Raw genomic sequence first — 24,046 nt, 5'->3', positions numbered from 1 at the left:
TGCTCTGACAGAAAACCACACACTGGGAGGCTTATAACCAACAGATGTTTATTTCTCACAGTTCTGGAGGCTGGGAAGTCCAAGGTCAAGGGGAGGCATATTCAGTGGCTGGTGAGGAGGCCCCACTTCCGGGTTGGGAGGCGGCCATCCTCCTGCTGTGTCCTCACGTGGCAGAATGGACAAGGGTGCTCTCTGGGGTCTCTTTTATGAGGGCACTGGTGCGATTCACAAGGGCTCCACCATGACCTCATCACCTCCCAAAGGTCCCCACCTCCCAACACCGTCACATTGTGGGGTTAGGATTTCAACAAATGAAACCTGGGGTGGGGGTGGGGGGAGTTGGATATGAATATTCATTCGGTCTATAGCAGTCTCAGAACATTTTTTTTTTTTTTTTTAATGAGAGCATAATTATCTTAGGCACAGTGATTACAGCAGGATTTTCTTCCTCTTCCTTTACTTTTAAACAACACGGCCTTTCCAAAATTGCACATTCTAAACTTGAAAAATTAGAACTTGCATTCCCTTTTTGCATTGTAGATTAAATAGACTGTAAGTTAGACACTGCCTTCATGATTAAAGGGAGCCTATTCATGAGTTTGTTTGCTTTGAGTTGAGAAGTTCTAGTGAAAGCTACTGCCTTCACTTTCCAATGGAAGACTCCTCAGCCCCTAACATATTTTATTTTATAAACAGCTAATATAGAAATGTAACACTAACTTTATGTACATCAACTCAGGGTGAATTAGCATTCATCTCTAAAAAAAAAAAAAAACACCCAAAACTTAGTGCTGGTATATTTAAGCATCTAAAAAAGCATCGGTGTATTGGGGCACCTGGGTGGCTCAGCCGGTTAAGCGTCCAACTTTGGCTCAGGTCATGATCTCGTGGTTTGTGAGTTCCAGCCCCACATTGGGCTCTGTGCTGACCACTCGAAGCCTGGAGCCTGCTTCACATTCTGTGTCTCCCTCTCTCTCTGCCCCTCCTCCACTCACACTCTCTCTCTCCTTCAAAAATAAATAAACATAAAATTTTTTTTTAAAGCATCAGTGTATTCCTCTTAACTTTCACAGAACGATGCCTCATTCAGAATATCTATTTCACTTACTAAGCATCTCCAGATGTCCCTTGTTTGAATCTAAATTTCTGGCCCCTAAGGCAACAAAATTAATTTTAAAGTTGTTTATAAACAGAGACCCTTATGGAAACTTTGAGAAATGTTTTCCAAAAACTTACACTATATATTTTCACTACTTGTCTTTTTAAATTGTGTTTAAAATTGTGTTTCCATAGAAATAAAAATTTCTCTTTATGGAGTTTTGGTCCAAAGGCGCCTGGGTGGCTCAGTCAGTTAAGCGTCCGACTTCGGCTCAGGTCATGAACTCGCAATTTGTGAGTTCCAGCCCCGAGTCAGGCTCTGTGCTGACAGCTCAGAGCCTGGAGCCTGCTTTGGATTCTGTGTCTCCCTCTCTCTCTGCCCCTCCCCAACTCATGCTCTGTCTCTCTCACTCTCAAAAATGAATAAATGTTTAAAAAAAAATTTTTTTAAAGGAGTTTTGATCCAAATCCGTTTTTTTCTGTATATGTCATTACCTTCTATTTTCCCTCTTTAAAAACAAAACAAAACAAAACCAAAAACCCATGTAAAGAAAACAATAGTTTAAAACACTTTAACAATTGATTGCATTAAAGCAACAAAATCAGGTCTTCAGTCATCATACTTAGAAGTAATGGGAGAATTGTGAACGTGTGTACCTTTTGATCAACATTGAAAATGAGGTCTTGAGGGGTGTCTGGATGGTTCAGTCAGTTGAGCGTCTGGCTCTTGATTTCAGCTCAGGTCATGATCTCAGGGTCATGGGGTCAAGCCCCGCATTGGGCTCCATGCTGAGTGTGGAGTCTGCTTAAGACTCTCTCTCTCTCTCTCTCTCTCTTTCAGGGCGGGTGGCTCACCCAGTTAAGTGTCTGACTTTGGCTCATGTCGTGTGATCTCATGGTTCATGAGTTCAAGACCCACATTGGGCTCTCTGCTGTCAGTGCTGAGCCCACTTTGGTTTCTCTGTCACTCTCTCTCTCTCTCTCTCTGCCCCTTCTCTCTGCCACTCTCTGTCTCAAAAATAAATAAACATTAAAAAAAAACCAGACTTTCTCCCTCTGCCTGTCCCCCCCAAACATTCTCTCTCTCTCTAAAAAAAAAGAAAAGAAAAGATAGGTCTTGAATATCTAGTATTTAGTCAGTTGTGCCTTCTTGCTCAGTGTTTTACCAAACATAGAAGAATTTACAGCCTCGCACATGCAGGTCAGACATAATATAAAATAAACCAAATGAATTTAATGATGGGCAAACCCCAGTGATGTAACTAGCTTTTCTGCTCCATTAAAAAAAATCTCTTTGCATTTTTCAAAACATAGTGGTCCTACTCCTGTTGTTCCAGCCAAGTCCTTACACACGTGGAGGTGGCCTCCCTTTTCTATCACAGGAAGAAGCCCAGGCCCTTAGGTGCATCGTGTTGCTACGTGCAGTCAGGCAGCGCGGGTCCGCACTGGTAACCGCTTACATCTGTGTCACTGAGGCTTGAGGAGTCTGGAATTTCTGAGTTACAGGGCTGCCTCTGCCAAAGACTTCCTGGCAAAGTGTTTTGTCTGCAAAACAGACACAATACTGAGGACCTCATATGGATTTTAAGAAATGCCCTACACCCTGGAAACTTCTTTTGGAAGCAGTGAAGGAAGAAATCCACTCTTTCCCTAGGAAAAAAAAAAAATTCCACAGTGGCTTTAAACTTTGTCCCTCGTAGAACACATTAAGAGCTGTTTTTAAATGCGAAAAGGGACTAGTGACAGAGCCAAATCCAAACGGTCTGGTCTCCGAGGTTCTTGAGTGGTCCTCCCTAGTTTTACCACTGCGATCCTGTCTAGTCAGGCTGGTAAACGTGCCTGAGTTTAGCTGGTGGAAGACAGAGACTCCGAGGTGCGAGGTCTCTGTTGTGTATGGGCTGAATTGTGTGTTCCCCAAATTCCTATGTTCAAGTCCTAACCCCCAGGACCTCAAAATGTGACTGTATTTAAGTTAATGAGAACTTTACTGAGGCAATTAGTTAAATGAGGTCATATGGGGTGGACCCTAATCTAATAGGATGGGTGTCCTTAAAAGAAGAGGCGATTAAGACCTAGACACGCACAGAGGAAAGACCACGTGAGGACCCAGCCATCTACAAGCCAAGGCGGGGGGGCGGGGGGGAAAGCCTCAGAAGAAACTAATCCTGCTGACACCTTGATCTTGGATTTCTAGATTCCAGAACAGTCAGAAGATAAATTTCTGTTGTTTAAGCCACACAGTCTGTTGCGTTTTGTTACACAGCCCCAGCAAAGTGAAACACCATGCAAGTCTTCCCTTCCCTTGATGAGAATGAGCCTCAGCATATCCTTCCATTTTGGGTAGAGCTGCATCCTGGGAACAGGTGACAGCTGACCAGACAGATTCTGATTTTCCATGCACAGCTCTTTGAAGGAGGCGCCCCTTGTCTGACATTATGGTGGCCTTCCTTTTCTTATTTTTCTCTCTGCACATCTTAACACAGCAAAAGACTAGACCAAAGAGCAAGAGACCGAGCAAAGTTTCTAGGAGAGAGAGCTCCAGCCACAGAGCTAGCCCTCTGGGAAGCATGACACCATGCAGCCTCGCACACCTCACACCCCACCCCATTTGTGACTGGGCAGGTATGTCCCCAGCTTCTTGGAAGGGACGCTTTGCACAGAAAGCATGGGTGACATCATTGGGGTAACCACGAAGTACGCATTTCTGTGAGTTTGATGGCTTTTGCCAGTTGTGGAATCAAGGAGGCAAGCCTTCCTTTGGTTGATTTTGATCCACGTTTAGTTTTGTCTATCAACATCACATCTTGTCAGCTGAAGCTAATTCCCAACATCAGGAACCTTCTTTTGCTTTGCCCTGCCAGGTGACGATATCTGATTCTGGTACATTTGTTCTATTTGTTTGTCGATGCTTCTCCAGATTTGGGACCCGAAGTTGGAGCAGGTCCTCAGCCTTTCCGATCTCAAGAGCAGTATGGTCAGTGTTGTGTTCAGAAGATGATACAATCACTTGATCACCCTTTGATATCATCACCTGGTGATAACTTGGTTATATAAGCAGCCCCCCATCCTGTGGTCTACGCACGACTTGGCATGGCAGGAAGGAGTTTTCTCCCTGGGCTACCCAGGAGCAGTGGAATGCCACCTCCATGCGCCAGGTAGGACCACGAGACGAGCCCAGCAGCCAGGCCTAGCCACCGTACCCAGCCCTGATCTCTCACAGCCTTCTGACCTCCTGAATCCTGCTCCTGACTCACTCACAGTGGCCACACCTCTTACATTACATTTTTTCATATTACTTTTAAAAGGCAAACTCATTAATATGTGCCTTGAGGATTTACAAAGCTCACGGTAAAATATGTTTTGTTTTCACAGCTGCACTCACACACTTAGATGAGGCCATTTTGAGGGAGATAGTATGATGTAATGTGGGTGACAGCACAATTGTCATCCTGCTAGAGGGGACAGTATTGTGATCTCAATGGAAAAGAAAAGTGAGGCTTTCATCCGTAAGCTCAGATCCCATTTACCGCAATAATCTCAACCTTTGAGCGGGGCTGGGAGTGGAAATTACTACAAGCTGTTGAATACAGATGACATCATCCTGCCACCCACAAATCTTACGAGTTTGACAGCCCAGAAGAAGGCATACGGCTAGAAGGAATACAACTCCAACTAAGTCAACAAGTTTTGTGTGTTTCAAAGGTTTTCATAGACGTTCTCTTCTCCATTTTCTGTTTTGGTTTGGCACCCGCCACGACAGTAAAATGATGACCATGACAACAGCCATTAGCGTCCCCAGAGCCACGACCAACAGCTCCCTCTGAGTGGAATTATGAGAGTGTCGAGTCCTTTTCCATAGAACTCTCACAACATGGGGCTCCGAGACGCTGAGGTTTTGGCGGGTGTAGGTTCTGTCCTGCTGTTAGTCCTGGGGCAGTTTTCTCGGCTGTAACGCTAGTCTGGGCTTTCCAGTTAGGCTGCCAGAGCCGGTATCTGCCACGTGTACACAGAAGTTGTCACAGGTCCCGAAGACGGTGCTTCCCACTTGCTGATTCTGCAGCTGCTCTCCTGTGTTGGGTGGAATGCTGGACATGTAGGTACCTACGCTCACATTCTCTTCCATTAAAGGACATCACGCCTTCTTTACATCACCTGGGATTGCTTCCACCTGCAGAATTCCTGGCACCGTCCTTCTGGATATGGTATATCCACATTATGGAACTATGTAGGCTGCTAATCATAAAAATGGAAATCAAGAGGGGCAGCTGGGTGGCTCGGCCGGTTGAGTGGCCGACTCTTGATTTCAGCTCAGGCCATGATGTTTCGTGAGTTCAGGCCCCCACATCGGGATCTGCGCTGACCCTGAGGAGCCTGCTTGGGATTCTCCCTCCCTCTGCTCCTCCCTGCCCCCCAGCTCGTGCTTTCTCTCTCTCCAAATAAATAAATAAACTTAAAAAAAAATGGAAACAAAGAAAAGGAAGCAATTTCAAAGGAACAAATGGCACCAAAGTCATAAGACACCCTTGCCACAAATGAGGCTTCAGGGGAAAAAATCCCTAAGTCTCCCATTTGCTCACTCTCAGAGCTTAGTCTGCCATGTTTAAGATTTAGTGGAAAAACTGGTTTTCATCATGTTTTAATCGTCCGTTTCTTTCTTCACCATCTACTATCATTTCGGTGGCTTTACAACCCATGTGTTTTGATATCAACGTAATGCTTTAGCAGTTACCTTTTCAGGGACAACTATAATTCCTGAAACCTGGGTGAGAGAGCCCCTTTGCAACAGCGACCACTCTGGTTGGGAAGACTCTTGACTCTTGCTCACCATAATTTTGAATGACTGGGTCAGCATTTCCCAGTGCTTACACTTTCAGCGGGTCTCATAACCCTGGGAAGCGTTTTGGGAATATTGATTCCACCGGGCCTCTTAGATCTTGCGGAAAGAAAGCCAACAACACAAATAGTTACTCCTAAAGAAAAAAGGAATTAAGTTATCAAAGTGTTAACCGGTCTTCTCTCTCACTGTCCCCCAGTCTAGACCCTTCCACCACCCCAGGAGTTCTGGGCTCTCACCCATCTTTCCCTTCTGATTATAGTCCTCTTACAACATTGATTCCAATGCAATTTATATTAAATTTAAGTGGAAGTGCATTCCCCACTATAATGCAAATTCCTTGCATTATATGACAATCACCTGTTAATCTTGATTTTCCCCTCAAAGTACCAACTCAGTAAATGTTTGTTGTACTGAATTATGCTCTCAGGAAAGTTACCAGACCTGAAGCTCCTGGATTTATCCTGACTAAATCTCCAGAAAGAGAGCTACTAGAGTATTTGCTTTATTCATGAATTTAATACACATATTCAGGTACACCGTTCCTTATATGAAAATTTCAGGGTCAGAATATACCAGATGTATTATGTGTGATGTAGCATGTTCTCAGTATGCATATTTACCAAAAATGTAAGAAAAAGGGATGCCTGGGTGGCTCAGTCAGATAAGTGTCTGACTTTTTATTTTGGCTCAGGTCATAATCCCATGGTTTGTGAGATCGAGCCTCACATCAAGGCTCTGTACTGCCAGCATGAAGTCTGCTTGGGATTCTCTCTCCCTCTCTTCTTGCTCCTCCCCCATGAACGTGCACATGCCCCCCCCCCCCAATAAATAAACGTAAAAAAAGAAAATGAATAAGGACTAACCTTAGTTAAGGTTATGTTTTTATCATCTAATAAGTTTGCTGAAAACTTCTGTTAAAACTCTGTTTTTAAAGGTTTTGGGATTTCAGAATGATGGAGGACCATGGACCTATCTTCAAAGAGAAAAACAAATGAATTACTTCTTTTACATTAAATTTCTAAAGCAGATAATATATTTCTTTTATAAAATGCCATAGTCCTATTTCTGTACTCTCTCAGATTTTAAAATTTTACAAGTAATCTACTAATACATGTTCACTACGTAAAATGCCAATAATAGAGATAAAGCTAAAGCCGGAAGTGACTCACCTTCCCATCTGGTTTTCCTTTCACAGACTCCCTGGCCTTCGGGGAGCTCCTCAGGCACACACCAAAGCATACTACAAGACCTCATCTTTATAGAGTCCCGTTGCAAGGTGCCCTCATTTCCATCTTTTCCCTTGACTCTTCTTGTCAAATCTTCAGTTGTACATAAGAACACTTATTGTCCCCATGTGGAGAGATGAGAAAAGTCAGAGTGAAAGACATTCAGATATTTGCTGTATGTGATAGAGAGCCAACAAGTGGAAGCGATGGTGCTAGAACCCAAACTTCTCACTTGTCAGGTGCTTTGTGTCTCCTGCCATCACAGCACAGATTCCACTCTCCTGTGGATTCCTTATACCATGTCTAGGGCCAGGGGTCATTGTGCAGAGACATGCTTTCATCTAAAAGAGGGGTCTCCTTGGATCAAGGTAGGCCGTCTCCCAGGTTGCTAAGAACCCCATTCCCATTCCCCCAAATTCTGGACCAGGTTACCCTGGGAGCTTCACATAGTCATGGAAGTTCTCAAGCACTTCACTGATGGAAATTTGCCAGATTTCAATAATATTGTATCCTATACCTATAGCAGCTCCTTCATTTGTTTTTAAAATCACTGCTATATTCTTACAAATGTGGGCAATTCACCAGTTTTGGTCTTCTAAAATCACCATTTTCATAATCATATTTGTGTCAGGACTTCCTTTTTTTTCTGTTTGTCTTTAAGCTGAACTCTAAGAAGAAGGAATAGGCATTCTTATTCTTCACCTATGAATGGCTTCTATAGCTTAGTTGGTGCCTTCCCATCCCAGAAACACATCTGTCTCAGCAATATAGAAAGCCTTTTCCATTCAAGGCAGAAGTCTTCTAGATGTATTCTGAAGCATAAAAATCTCCAAACATAATGTCCTCAAGGTAAGTAGAGAAAGTTCTCAGGAACAAAGCGTCATCATGAGAGATGAGGGTTTATTTTACTAATCTGGCATCAAACGCAGTCTATTAAAAAGAGATTAGTGCTTATTAACAAGATCTGGTATTAGTGACTGCTCTGAACAGGACACTATTTGGCAAGAATGCCGAAGGACCTTGTCCTATCTACACAAAAACAATGGAAGAGCACTGTCAGCCACATTGTGCTTAGGGGATTGTTTCTCACTTTAATCATTATATTTTAGAATAAATAAAATGATGTAGAATATTTGAATTAGCTATTTGTCATAATCAAGAGTAATCCCTTGCAACTCCCCCCTTTTTTTTTGTTTCCAGAATGTTTCATCACTTTCCTATACAAGAGGGGTGCATTTTTAAAAAATGTTTTGTTCCTCATTGAAATAGGTTAGCTTTTCTTGGTGAAAAGGAGACAGGAAGGGACAGTAGTTTCTTCGTTAGTAATTTTAGAATAAGGCCTATATTTATATAATTCATTGTGTTTTAGAAAAAAATTGTCCTAATTCCTTTATTCAATCAAACTTTTGTAGAACTGAAAAGGCAGATTAAATTGTTATTTAAAAAAGGGGCACCTGGGTTGCTCAGTCGGTTGCGTGTCCGACTTGGGTTCAGGTCATGATCTCATGGTTGGTGAGTTTGAGCCCCGAGTCAGTCTCTTTGCTGTCAGCGCAGAGCCCACTTCAGATCCTCTGTCCCCCTTCCTTCCACCCCTCCCCCCTGCTCACACTCTCTCTCTCAAATATAAACATTAAAAAAATTGTTACAAAAAAACCAAAACCAAACAAAAACCTCCCCAAATGTCATTAATTCTTTGCTTAAATGTCTGCAAAATTGAAAATTGGCTAGGTGGGATGAGTTTTATTTTCTCCCACCTCTAATTGTTCTTCATGCTAATCAGTGCTGACAAGGATTTCAATGGCAGATGGTAGGAAGAAGGAGGAATGAAGAAGTAAAGAAAAGCCTGACTCAGTAGCAGCAGTGGTGGCTTGAACGGAACCAGATTGGGAAATTCTCAGTAGCATCAATACAGTTTGGTGACTGGGAGGGAGGGGGTTGAGCAAGGGGGAGAAGGTAAGCAGAATCTGAAGTTTCTAGATTGGAAGCCACTCTGAGAGAATAACTTGGCTGTACTCCGGGAGATGAGAAAGAGAAGAAAAAGAAGGGACAAGAGAGAAGGAAAGTGGTGAGGCCTGAGCTGTGGTGCTGAGAGAGGGAGAGAGGGCTCGCTGACTTGGGGGAGCCACCAGTAGAGCAGTGCCCCTTCATCCATATTTTCTTTTTCTATCCTGAAGCAGATGATCCTCAGATCATTCCAATATGTCGGCGGTCAGTAGTAGCCTGACACACGTCACAAAGTCGACATTAATTTCCTCACTTCCCCTCCTCATGTAGGCATTTTATCACCTCATATCATCACAAGAAGGGTGAGTATGGCACAGTAAGATATTTTGAGGGAGAGAGAGAGACCACATTCACATAACGTTCATTACGCTATATTGTTGTAATTGTTCTATTCTATTACTATCACTGTTAATCTCTTACCTAATTGATACATTAAACTCGATCATAGGTATGTATGTACAAGAAAAAAAACATAGTACGTATAGGGTTCGATAATATCTGCAGTTTCAGGCACTAGCTGGGGTCTTAGAACAGACCCCCTGAGGGTCGGAGGGGACCACTGTTCTGCACAAGCAGAGAGCACAGTGAACCAGTCTTGCCCAGTCAGCTCTGAGTTCACCCATCCAACCTCCTCACTAGCTCTCAGTGTGCTTGCTCTTCCATTGATCCCTCTGGCCCACGACCTCAGCTGGGCCTTTCCACCTCTGTGGCCTTCTATTGCTGGTCGCATGCCTCCCCTAACCAATGTCCTACCATTTAGTCTTGCCCAGTGCCAATCCTTTAAATTCCAGTGCAAACTGTATTGCATCACAGCCTTGGTGAAAACTGATGAAGGCTTCCCACTACACCAGGATCAATTCCAAATCCCTGATCTCTAGGCTCTGCCTCGTTCATTTCTTACCATTCCTAGCCTCCCACCCTCCAAGACCCTGAAGGCTCTCATCCCCTGAGAGTGGACATGCTCTCAGTTTCCTGTCCATTTCTTTGCCCAGGCTGCATGCCGGGTCTACAAGTTCCCTTTCTGTAAGGCCAGCTCGTTGGGTAAGACTCAGGTGTTGTTGACTCCCTCCAGAAACACTCCCTGATTCTCTGACCCCCTAGTCAAGCAGACACATCTCTGTTCTCTAATTCCACCTCTTCACCCCTTTTGGGGAGTGTTCCCCAGGGTTATCTGTGGATTGTCTATCTCCTTCCCTAAACTAGAAACTCAAGTGATGTCAGAGGTTGTTTTTCTTCCATTTTGTTTCCCCCAAGGCCTAACCCCATTCTGGCACCCTCCCTCAATAAAGATCTGTGAATTAATGACAAAGATGGCATTTCTTCCATTTGAAAGGAGAAAAGGGCTTTTGCTTGAGGGTGGAAAAACTGCCTCTAGTTTACTGCTTTTCCTTTTCCTTGCGAAGAACAGTAGGCAGGATGTCCACCCATCTCTCATGCCTGTGCGGTATCGCATGGGAAGACGAGCAGCTTCTATGTGAATGTGCTGCAAGCAAGACATGTGTGTACTCAGGGGAGAGATGTGTGTGTACAAGACGTGTATTCCAGGAAGCCAGTTACCCTGACTCCATTATAAGTTCCATCTTCCTTCAATTACCCAAACATTTCCTGGAAGTCCTAGTTTAACAGAGTCAAACACCAGCATCTCTTAAGGAGAGAACCTATAAGGAAAATCCTTACGTAAGGCACAACTGTCACAAAGAGGTAGTTTCTGACACCACTGGGTATATCAAAGGCATGGAATTTCTCAGAGTCCAGCCACTCAGTGGGAATTTGCAGGAAAATGAAGGCGCTGAAGGAAAGACAGACAACACGTGCATGGGCACACAGGCGTGCATGCACCGGCAGCCAAACTAATAAGAGGGCGTCGTCAACAATTTGGGAAGCCTATATTAAGCATTTCCATGTATCTCGAAGACTGTTAGTAAAGATGACTTTAAAAATAGAAGCATCCTTAAATAACTCAAGTGGCTCTCAGTGCCATTTGAAAGTTGGATGCTTAATTGCCCTTGAAAAGGGCACAGAGAAGACTTTTCACAGTTACTATCATCTCTAACCAAAAATTCTTTGTAAGGACTTGGCATATATTGTGTTGGATGCATGACTTACAAACACTCTTGTGGAATATAGAAGAATCATGTTTTCTTTAAAAAGTATTATTTCCAATGTTAAGAAGAATTATACATACACACACACACACACATATGCCATAAACAACAGCAGTAATAAATTTAAAAGTACTGATTACAGTCAAAGATATTGCTAAATACTAAATGTAATCACTTAATCTACATTATAAGTTGATAGGTTTCACAGCAGCTGAGTCATACCTCACTTTATGGAATAGAGCTCTTTTGTGAAAGTAAATTTATGTCTGTTTTATCATCATTAGCTTTCCTTATAGATTTAAAGGTGTATTCCAACACGTGATACATTTGAGCAATAAAAATCATAGTGGGGGAGTAGGCACTTTTTTAAGAGTCATGCTGTTGATGGAAAAACCTGTTTAAAAAGCAACATCAATATTTATAATTCGATGTATAATATTGAGACTTAAAATATGATTCCAGGAATTATATTCCCTTGGGCCTAGCTAAATCTACAGAAACCAGGAAAGTGTCCTACTTTAAACTAAATCCATGATTTTATTTCCACCTCAAGGCAAAAAGTTCATTTCTTAAAACCACAAACTTATCAAAGGGCATTTATAGAAGGTACCATGGATGGTACAAGAAGCTTTTTTTAGCCTTAAAAAATGCTATTACCTTAAAAGCTATTCCAGAGTGACTTTAAGTGCTTCTCTGTAATTTGTAGCTAGAGTATGAACTCAGCCCATTATAAATGACTTGTAAGTAATATAATGAGGGATACAATAGAACTCACAACTAGCGCCCACAGCAGACCAAAGTAAATATGCGACTGCTTCCCCACCTTCTAAGCTAACATAGGAAGTATGATTAATTTCAAAGTACTGATAAGGCCCCCAGTGTGCAGGTGATATTTAACTACCTTTTACAGTTGGATTCTGCACAGAAGAAAGAACTATTACCAGCTAATTACCAGTTAATTCCTTTTCTGTAGAATCCATATATAGGTCTTACTCAGGTATGGCTGGAGTTGAGGAGACTCAAACAATGAGTTAGGGTTTTGTTTTTAATTTATGCACTTAGTATTTTTGTGAGAAAATATTTTTTAAGTCTCCAATTACATTACACCATTTTCTCTAAGGGAAAAAACAAAGTCACAGATATAGTACCAAATGACTCCAGAAAGAAAGTCTTAGAATAAAATCCAAACCAATGAGGGAACAGGAAATATTATTAGTCAAGGAGAGGTTTGAGGTCAAATTTGCCTTGACCACAATTGTTGTTGTTGTTGTTGTTGTTGTTATTATTTTGTCCCCCTAGAGGAATCTTTACAGTTCTCCAATATTTAGCTAAAACTGGCATTTTCATTGGTCTTAAATAAACAGAATCTCCTTTTGTGTTAGTGGTATATTAAGAGTTGACTCCTGAATATCCTCACTATTTGACATGCACATTACATATGATCTTTGTATTCATTTTATCAATAGTTGCAGGACCCTTGCAAGGACATATAGAAGATTTAAGCAATCTCCTTGGTGCCAATATTGAAAGCATCCAGAACTTTCTAGAAACTTTTCCAGGGCTGATGGTGAATGCTGTATATCTCAAGATGTCCAAGCCCAGAAGGGTGTAAGATCTTCAGATGTGACCTCCAAGTTCAAGTATCCCCACATTGCTGGACTAGAATTATTCCTGCTTCTAATCTTTCTTGGTAATTCCTCAATCATATGTCTTAGAACCTGAATGTTACAGAGATAAAAGTGGGCTACAGGGTAAAGAAGTTGCAGGGTATGTTTTAACCTATAAAAGCCTTCATTTGGCATTTAAACTTATACAAATTTATTTGAGTTCATTTCTTTGAGCTGAAGGACATGCATCACCTCCCCCAGTGCTATAAGTAGGTACCATGAGCCCAATAAAGTGTCCCAAGGTTTTGCCGGTTGGGTGAATTCCTGGCAACTCCAAAGCTGCAGCTGCTTAATGGACAACTCAAGAAGAGTAACATAGTTCACTCTGTGTACTAAATTAATGGATTGTTTACATAATGGAAAAATATCACATCATCATTAAGTCCATTATGTTCTGGAAATATAGACCCTGAATGCAAAAAGAATATTCTCTCGGCATTTCCATTAAAAGTCTTAAAATTGTTCAAGCACTTGTTTTCAGAGTTATTCCTAAGAATTAAGAAAATATTCTGAAGGATCCTAAGGAAATAAACTTGGAGGTTACAAAATATTTTCTTGCTTGTTGGGTTTTGTTTCATGAGCTCTTATTATAATAACAAAAAAAAAGTTCAAAAAAATTTAAAATTTGATTAAATACATCTATGGTTAAAACACCATGCAGCCGGGGTGCCTGGGTGGCTCAGTCGGTTAAGCGGCTGACTTCAGCTCAGGTCATGAACTTGCGGTCCGTGAGTTCAAGCCCCGCGTCGGGCTCTGTGCTGACAGCTCAGAGCCTGGAGCCTGTTTCAGACTCTGTGTCTCCCTCTCTCTGACCCTCCCCCATTCATGCTTTGTCTCTCTCTGTCTCAAAAATAAATAAAACGTTAAAAAAAAATAAAAACAAAAACACCACGCAGCCACTTAAAATGATGCCTCAGTAGAATATTTAATTAAATGGAAAGTCACACACAATATATTAAATTAAAAACTGCCACAAAACACATGCTGAGGAAGATGACGCAAACAAATGGAAAGGTATACCATGCTCATAGACTGGAAGAATTAATAATGTTCAAATATCCATACTACCCAAAGCAACCTATAAGTTCATTGCAATCCCTATCAAAATACCAGTAGTATTTTTTCACATAACTAGAACAAATAATCCTAAAATTTGTGTGGAACCACAAAACAACCAAAGCAATCTTGAGAAAAAAAGAACAAAGCTGGAGGTATCACAATTCTAGATTGTATGATATCCTACTAACCTGTATTAATGAAAACAATATGGTACTGGCACAAAAGCAGACACACAGATCAATGGAATTGAGTAGAGACCCCAGAAATAAACCCACATCTATATCAATTAATCTATGACAAAGGAGGCCTGAATTATACAATGGGGAAAAGACAGTCTTTTCAATAAATGATGTTTGGAAAATTGGGCAGCTACACGCAAAAGAATGAAACCAGACCATTTTAATACATCATACACAAAAATAAATTCAAAATGGATTAAAGACCTAAATGTGAGATCTGCATCCATAAAACTCCTTAAATAAAACATAGACAGTAATCTCTTGGACATTGCCCTTAGCAACATATTCGTAGCTCCTTGGGGCACCTGGGTGGCTCAGTCAGTTAAACATCCGACTTTGGCTCAGGTCATGATTTCAGGGTTTGTGAGTTTGAGCTCTGTGCTGACAGCTTGGAACCTGGAACTTGCTTCGGATTCTGTGTCTCCCTCTTTTTCTCTGTCCCTCCCCTGCTCTTGCTCTCTCTCTCTCTCCTGTCAAAAATAAATAAACATTAAAAAAAGTTATATCTCCTCAGGCAAGGAAAACAAAAGCAAAAATAAGCTATTGGAACTATACCAAACCATACTATACAAAAGCAAAAATAAACTATTGGAACTATACCAAAGTAAACTATACCAAAATAAACTATTAGAACTATACAGTGAAGGAAATCATCACCAAAACAAAAAGGTAACCTAATGAATGGGAGAATATATCTGCCAATGATATATCTGATAAGGGGTTAATATCTAAAATATATAAAGAAATTATGCAGGGGCACCTGGGTGGCTCAGTTGGTTAAGCGTCTGACTTCAGCTCAGGTCATGATCTATCGGCTTGTGAGTTTGAGCCCCATGTAGGGCTCAGTGCTGCCCGCTCAGAGCCTGGAGCCTGCTTCAGATTCTGTGTCTCCCCATCTCTCGGCCCCTCCCCTGCTCATGCTCTGTCTCTCTCTGTCTCTCAATAATAAATAAATGTTAAAAAAAAAAGAAATTATACAACTCAACATTAAGCAAACAAACAATACAATTAAAAAATGGGCACAGGACCTGAATAGATATTTTTCTAAAACAGACATCCAGATGGCCAACAGACACATGAAAAGATACTCAACATCACTCATCATCAGGGAAATGCAAATCAAAACCACAATCAAATATACCTTACACAAGTCAAAATGGCTACTATCAAAAAAGCCAAATATATCAAGTGTTGGGGAGGATGTGGAGAAAAGGAAACCCTTGTGTACTATTGGAGGGAATGTAAATTGGTGCAGCCACCGTGGAAACAGTATGGAGGTTCCTCAAAAAATTAAAAATAGAAATACCATATGATCCAGCAACTCCACTACTGGATATTTACCCAAAGAATACAAAAGCATTAATTTGAAAAGATACATGAACCCCTATGTTTACTGCAGCCAGGATATGGAAGCAATAGCCAGGATATGGAAACAATCCTAGTGTCCATCAATAGATGAATAAAGAAGATATGATACACACACACACAAACATACACACAACACATTGGAATAGTACTCAGCCACAAAACAAAATGATATCTTGCCATTTGTGACAACATGGATAAAGCTAGAGAGTATTATGCTAAGTAAAATATCAGTCAGGGAAAGACAAATAGCATATGATTTCACTTATATGTGGAATCCAACAAACAAAACCAACACACTCCTAAATACAGAGAAAAACTGGTGGTTCCAGATGAGAGGTGGGGTGGGGGGTGGGCAAAATAGATAACAGGGATTAAGAGGTACAAACTTCCAGTATAAAATAAATAAGTCACAGAGATTAAAAGTACAGCCTAAGGAATGGAGTCGATAATATTGTAATAACGTTGTATGGTGACTACACTTACCATGGTGAGCACGGAGTAATGCATAGAATTGTTGAATCAGTATGTTGTACACATGAAACTAATAGAATACTGTATGTTAATTATACTTCAATTTTTAAAAACCAAAAAAGGGGTGCCTGGGTGGCTCAGTCGGTTGAGCGTCCGACTTCAGTTTAGGTCACGATCTCACAGTCTGTGAGTTCGAGCCCCATGTCGGGCTCTGTGCTGACAGCTCAGAGCCTGGAGCCTGCTTCGGATTTTGTGTGTGTGTCTCTCTCTGCCTCTCCCCTGCTCATGCTCTGTCTCTCTCTGTCTCAAAAATAAATAAAAACATTAAAAAAAAATTTTTTAATCGAAAGAAAAAAAACACATGCAGCACCTGAACTTTATTAAATGAGTTACTGCATGTGATAAGCTTAGCAGTATGCAAAACTTTTAATATACAATAAATGTTAACTATCATTATATACATAACAAAAGACTAGAAAACATATTCTGAAATATGAGTGGTATCTGAGTGGTATCTGTTGTATCTGAGTGACAGGAATATGGATAATTTTATTTTCTTCTTTTTGATTGGTGCATTCTGAATTTCTCACAATAAATGTGTAAGAAAAAAAAATGAACAAAAATTACTACTCTCCAGAACTATATTCTTTTTTTAAAGTTTTTATTTAAATTCCAGTTAGTTAACATATAGTGTAATATCAGTTTCAGGTGTACAATATAGTAATTCAACACTTGCATACAACATCCAGGACTCATCACAACAAGCACCCTCCTTAATCCCCATCACCTATTTCACTCACCCCCACCCCCTCCCCTTTGGTAACCATTAGTTTATTCTCTACAGTTAAGAGCCTATTTCTTAGTTTGCCTCTCCCTCTCTCTCTTTCCCTTTGCTCATTTGTTTTGTTTCTTTTTTTTTAAGTTTATTTATTTATTTTGAGATGGAGTGAAAGCCTGAGAGAGAGAGGGTGAGAATGAGAATCCCAAGCAGGCTCAACACCCTCAGTGCAAAGCCCCATGCAAGGCTCAGACCCACAAACCGTGAGGTTATGACCTGAGCTGAAGTCGGACGCTTAACCAACTAAGCCACCCAGGTGCCCCTCATTTGTTTTGTTTCTTAAATTCCACGTGAGTGAAATCATATGATGTTTGTCTTTCTCTGACTTATTTCACTTAGCTTAATATACTCTAGGTCCATCCATGTTGTTGCAAATGGCAAGATTTCATTCTTTTTGATCACCAAGTAGTATTCCATTGCATATGTATACCACATCCTCTGTATCCATCCATCAGTACGTTGACATTTGGGCTGTTTCCATAATTTGGCTATTATTGATAGCACTGCTATAAACATTGGGGTGCATGTGCCTCTCTGAATCAGCCTTTTTGTATCATTTGGATAAATACCTAGTAGTGGAATTGCTGGGTTGTAGGGTAGTTCTATTTTTAATTTTTTGAAAAACCTCCATACTGTCTTCCAGAGTGGCTGCACCAGTTTGCATTCCCATCAACAGTGCTTGAGGGTTCCCCTTTCTCTACATCCTTGCCAACACCTATTGTTTCTTGTGTTTTTGATTTTAGTCATTCCAGAACTATATTCTTAAATAGAATACTCAAGCTAGATTCCTTTTTTGAAGCACCTGTAACTAATTTATATGTGTTAATATGTGTATATGTTATGTGTATCAGAAATAGTTTTTAAAATATTAATTATTTAAACAAATATTTATTTTACAACATCAAGAGAAATAGATTTTTTAAATTTAAATTCAAGTAGTTAACATACAATGTATTCTTGGCTTCAGGAGTAGAACTCACTGATTCATCTCTTACATATGCCACCCAGTGCTCATCCCCAAAAGTACCCTCCTTAATGCCCATCACCCATTTTACCCCCGCTTCCCTCCAGCCACCCTCAGTTTGTTCTTTGTATTTAAGATTCTCTTATGGTTTGCCTCCCCCACTATTTTTATCTTAATTTTAATTAGAAGGAAAAAATAAAGGCTTACTTGTAGAACTGCATGAGAATATTTGACTTTCATGTAACTTCATATTATTGTTTTCATCCCCAAAAGTTTGTATATTCCAAAAAATCAAAACTGGGTATTTAATTATACTCTAAGGTTTTTTGTGTTTTTTTTTTTTTTTTAATTTTAGAGAGACAGCAAGTGAACTGGGGAGAGAGGCAGAGGGATAGAGAGAGAGAACTTAAGCAGGTCCCATGCTCAGCGAGGAGTGTCATGCAGAGCTTGCTCCCACGACCCTGGGATCATGACATGAGCTGAAATCAAGAGTTGGATGCTCAACCAACTGAGCCACGCAGGTGCTGCACATTGTAAGTTTCTTGACAGCAGGAATTATTTCTTACTGGCTTTGTATTCTTAGGACCTTGTCCTAAAACATAAATGGTTAAATGAATAGGCTAACAAATGTCTAGATATGTTTTGTACAATCTGTATAATTCTCCCATATGTAGCTATTCATTCGCATTAAGAAATATTTCTCTCTAAAAACAAACTTGGAGCATGGACAAACCAAGAGGATAGCATTTCGAAAGTGACTTCTGCAGGCTGTTTACCATGATCTTCTATAGAACTAAGATCATAACTGTGTAACAGAATTTTAAATGGCTTGGGTTTAGCTGAATAACCAAGGGTAAGGTTTATGACCTTGGGCTAGACTCTCTTCCTCTGAACCAAGCAAATTGACCTGAGAGGAATCAGAGGATGTCCTTGGACCCTGTTAGTATCATGCTGTAACTGACTGAACCATCAGAACATGCTTGCCAGTGACTCTTGGCCTGATCTGTGCCAAGTCAAGGAGACATCCTGCAACTCATCTACAATGGAAGGGCTGTGGGGATTACATAGTCCTTGAATGAACCTTTTCTTATAACGTGCCTGGGTCATTCACTGCCACTTGGTTCTGGTTTCCAGAATCCTTCCATGCACACAGGCTACTCCCTGCCTCCAGGAGAATACACCTCAGTGGAATCCACCCAAGTACAACCTTGATAAGGTTCAAAAGCTCCTCTCAAAGCAGGAAATAATTAACTTATGAATTTCCCAGGCTAATTTTATGGACTAACCATCAAAAGGAAACTCTTGATATTGACAAGTGTTCAGGTTGTTTTCTTACTGAAAACCTAGTGTTTAGTAAATAATCCCAACTACAAAGTAAAGAAGAAAAGTGGCACTTTAAAATGAACTCAGATGATTCAAAAGTTTTTACTATTGCTTCTAGGAGTTAATCACGCAATGACATATTTCCTTTCCTAAATAAACATTGACTTTTTGACATCTGGGGTTGGATCTCTTACACTTATGGACACGGCTCAGTTCCTGGATAGAGTGGAGTTAGTTACACAGAATGAGTCATCATGCCACACCTCGGTGTGCTCACCACTAGGACACTAATAAAGGACTCACAATAACTTCACAGATTTCATCTCTGCAAGGAGTGCCATAAGAGGAAAAGTGGTTCTTAAACATAAGAGTGGCAGGGAATGATAGAAAATTTTCTAAGATTAAATACGGATTTGGTTTGTTTACTCTGTGGGGATAATGCAGCACTAAGCATATTAAGTAATAGCATGAAGAATAGATTTGTATGCTGAAGAGCCTAATTTACAACTCAAACTTCCATAGGTCCTGTCCCCTACAGGTTATAATTGTTCAATTTCCTTTCAGATCTTATGGTCTCCCACTTTAGGGACTGAAATTCTCCAGAACTTCCTGTGATTATTTTTTTCCTAGTGTTCAGGGAAGGAAGGGTTATTTAACATACAAAGTTGAATTCTAAAATAAACAGAGGTCTTAAGATATGAGGCCAAGAGTGAAAAGAGACTAAGATTGTATATGGGGCATAATTAATATAGATAGTAATTAGTTTCATGAAACAATTATAAAAACTGCCTTTAAAGAAAAAGTTTATTAACTATATCTGCATAGCTAGAACACAGATTTGAGAAATTTTAGGGGAGAAAAACAAAGTTCTAATCCTCTTCAAGAACTAGAGTGTGTCTCTTTTTGGAACCTGTGAAACTGTGACCTTAGCTTTTAATTCATTTAACAACGAATGTCTAACTATATGCCAAAGAAGCATTCTAAGCAATGAAGATATGGCAGAGAGAAAAGACAAGGCATTTGCTCTTAGGGGGTTTACAGTCTTGTGAGGGGGCGGGCTCATATACAATAAAGAAATAAAGAACAATATCTTTTCAGGTAGTGCTAAATGTTATAAATAAAATAAGCCAGGGATATGTGATGGAGGGTGGGCTGGGGAAGGCATAACCTCTATGAGGAGGCACCAATGAGCTGAGACATGAGTGATCAGTATATTTAAAGAATGGAAAGAAGGACAGAGAGGCTGTATAATGACAGAAACAAGAGTAATAGGCAGTGAAATCAGAGGGGCAGTGAGGACAAACTCATGCAGGACCTAACAGGCCCTACTGAGGGATTGGGATTTGAACCAGAAAGGGAAGCTTTGGAACATTTTAAGGATGCTGATATCCAACAAAAATTATAAAACATGAAGAGGAAAAAGAAAGTGGCCTACACACAGGGAAAAAGGTAATCAATAGAAACTGTTTCTGAAGAAGCCTAGATATTGAACTTACCAGACAAGAACGTTAAGTCAGCTATTTTGAATATATCAAAGAAGAAAAACTAAAGTACGTGAATGATATCTCACTGTCTCACCAAACAGAGAATGTCAATAAAGGAATCTAGATTATAAAAAGGACCAAATAGAAATTCTGAAACTAAGATGTACATTAAATGAAAATTTTAAATGTCTAGATGGTTCAACAGGAGAGTTGAGCAGGCATAAGAAAGAATTCATGAATTTGAGAATTCTAAGGTCAGTTGAGTTCAACTGAGATTATCCAGCCTGAGGAACAGAAAAAAAAAAAAAAGAAGAAGAAGAAGAAAAATGACCAGAGCCTCAGAGACCCCCTAGGACATCATTAAGTATATCAACACATGCATAATGGGAATCCCAGAAGGAAAAGGTGGGTGCAGAAAGAGTAACTGAAGAAAAAATGGCCCCAAACTTCCCAAATTTGAGGAAAGACATTAATACACACATTCAAGAGTTTCAACAAAACTAAGAAAAATGAACACCTACATGCATCACAATGAAACTGTTGAAATCAAAACCAATGCTATATTTAAGGCACTAAAAGAAAAAGATAGTCAACAAAGAATTCTATATCCAGCAAAACTATCATTCAAAAGGAGAAAGTTAAGACATTCCTAGATAAACGATAAATGAGAACTGTCACTAGCAGAATGGCTCTAAGAAATACATTAAAAATTGAGACTCTTGGGACACCTGGGTGGCTCAGTCAGTTGAGCATTGAGTGGCTCAGTTGGTTGAGCATCTGACTCTTGATTTTGGCTCAGGCCATGGTCCCACGGTTGTGGAATTGAGCCCCATGGCAGGCTCCATGCTGAGTGTGGAGTCTGCTTAGGATTCTTTCTTTTTCACTTTCCCTCTGCTCCTCTCTCCTGCTTGCACTCTCTCAAAAGAAAGAAAGAAAGAAAGAAAGAAAGAAAGAAAGAAAGAAAGAAAAAGAAAAAAGAAATTGAGAGTCTTTCAGGGTGAAATGAAGACTATACAGTAATTTGAATCCGCATGAAGAAATAGAGAGTATCTGTAAAGGTAACTACATGGGTAAACATAAAAGACAGTATAAACGTATTTTTTACACCTCTTTTTTCCCCCTTATATAACTTAAAAGACAACTGAATAAAGCAATAATCATATATCTGTGTGGATGGGCATATAATGTATAAAGATGTAATTTATATGAAAATAATAACACAAAATAGGAAGACAGGAATGGAGTTATAGAGAAGTAAAGTTTTTATATACTATTAAAATTAAATTGGTATTAATTTGAATAAAATTGTTATGGTAAGATGTTAATTGTAACTACCAAACAACCACTAAAAAATGACTAAAATACATAGTAAAACATGAGAAAAAAGACCACAAGTGGTATGCTAGAAAACATTTATTCAACACAAAAGGAGGCAGTCATGGAGGAATAGAGGAATAAAAAAGACACAAGAAAAATAGAAAGTGGCATAGCTAATTTTTACCTTACTGGTAATTATATTAAATGAATTAAATACTTAAAATTCAGAGATTGGTAGAATTAATAGGAATTTTTTTAAATTTTTAATGTTTATTTATTTCTGAGAGACAGAGAGAGACAGAGCGTGAGCAGGGGAGGGGCAGAGAGAAGGAGACACAGAATCAAAAAGTAGGCTCCAGGCTCTGAACTGTCAGCACAGAGCCTGATGTGGGGCTGGAACTTGTGAACTGCCAGATCATGACCTGAGCCAAAGTCAGTGCTTAATCAGTTGAGCCACCCAGGTGCCCCATGGATAAGAAATTTTTAAAAAATGACTCAACTATGGGGCGCCTGGGTGGTTCAGTCAGTTAAGGTCTGACTTCGGCTCAGGTTATGATCTCACGGCTCCTGAGTTCGAGCCCCACGTTGGGCTCTGCCTGACAGCTCAGAGCCTGGAGCCTGCTTCGGATTCTGTGTCTCCTTCTCTCTCTGCCCCTCCCCTGCTCATACTCTGTCCCTCAAAAATTAATAAACATTTAAAAAAAAATTTTTTTAATGACTCAACTATGTGCTGTCTATAAGAGACATCCTTTAGGGGCTCCTGGGTGGCTCAGTCGGTTAAGCGTCCAACTTCGACTCAGGTCATGATCTCGCGGTCCATGAGCTCAAGCCCCGTGTCAGGCTCTGTGCTGAAAGCTCAGAGCCTGGAGCCTGTTTCAGATTCTGTGTCTCCCTCTCTCTCTGACCCTCCCCCATTCATGCTCTGTCTCTGTCTCAAAAATAAATAAACGTTAAAAAAAAAATAAAAAAAAAAGAGGCATCCTTTAGATTCAAGGATACAAACCAGTTGAAAGAGGGTAGAGAAAAATATACTATACAAATAGTAAACACACAAAAAAACTCGTGTTGACTATCCTACTATCACACAAAATAGTCATGAAGGACAGAGATAAAGAAGGACATGTAAAAAATATAAAAGGGTCAAGGTATTAAGAATATATAATAATTATAAATAAGTATGTACCTAATAAAAGAGACCCAAAATACACGAAGCAACATCTGATAGAACTAAAGAATGAAATAGACATTCCAACAAATAATAGTTGAAGACTTTGATACTCCACTTTAAATAACGCATAAAAGAAGACAAAAAATTAACAAGGAAATAGAAGACTTGAACAACACTATAAACCAACTAGACCTAACAGATAGCCATAAAATAACAACAGAATACACTTTCTTCTCAGGTCCACATGGGACATTATTCAGGGTAAATAATACATTAGGTCATAAAACAACTTTCAATAAATTCAAAAGGATTGACATCAAAGTATGTCAATACTAACTGTAATGAAATAAATTAGAAATCACAAAAACTTGGGAAACTCACAAATATGTGAAAATTAAACATCACACTTTTAAATAAGAAATGAGCTGAAGAAGAAATTACAAGAGAAATTAAGGGATACTTCGATATAAATGAAAATGAAGACATATCAAAATTTATGGGATATAACTAAAACCATGTGTAGAGGGAAACTTATAGTTGTAAATTCCTGTATTAAAAAAGAAGAAAGATCTCACATCAATAATTTAAACTTCCATTTTAAGTGACTAGAAAAAGAAAAACAAACTAAATCTAAGGAAATCAGAAAAAGGAGATAATAAAAATGAAAACAGAAATTAATGAAATAAGGAATAGAAAACATCAGAGAAGACTTTTAAAGCCAAAAGTCATTTTACTGAAAAGATCAACTAAATTATAAAGCCTTTAGAAAGATTAACCCAAAAAGTGAGTATATTTAAATGATTAAATCAGAGATGAAAGAGGTGAGGCATTACTATTGACCTGACAATAATAAAAAGGATTATAAGGGAATACTATAA

The 24,046-nt window shown here is 39.7% G+C and overlaps 1 long non-coding RNA gene across 1 annotated transcript in view; it reads right to left on the bottom strand.

The window, feature by feature from the left end:
• Window positions 1–28: 28 nt before the first annotated feature.
• Window positions 29–24,046, bottom strand: part of LOC123608061 — a 32,033-nt gene continuing 8,015 nt past the window's right edge. Inside the window, exons 2-3 of the long non-coding RNA XR_006717068.1 lie at window positions 6,799–6,908; window positions 29–6,068 (exon numbers count right to left, since the gene is read on the bottom strand). This is a non-coding gene — a long non-coding RNA (uncharacterized LOC123608061). The remainder of the gene's footprint in view (window positions 6,069–6,798; window positions 6,909–24,046) is intronic.

Source organism: Leopardus geoffroyi, chromosome B2 (genome assembly GCF_018350155.1).
Source record: "Leopardus geoffroyi isolate Oge1 chromosome B2, O.geoffroyi_Oge1_pat1.0, whole genome shotgun sequence".
Lineage (NCBI taxonomy): Eukaryota > Metazoa > Chordata > Mammalia > Carnivora > Felidae > Leopardus > Leopardus geoffroyi.
The sequence above is the reverse complement of the archived record's forward strand: the minus strand, read 5'-3'. Positions and strand labels throughout refer to the sequence as shown.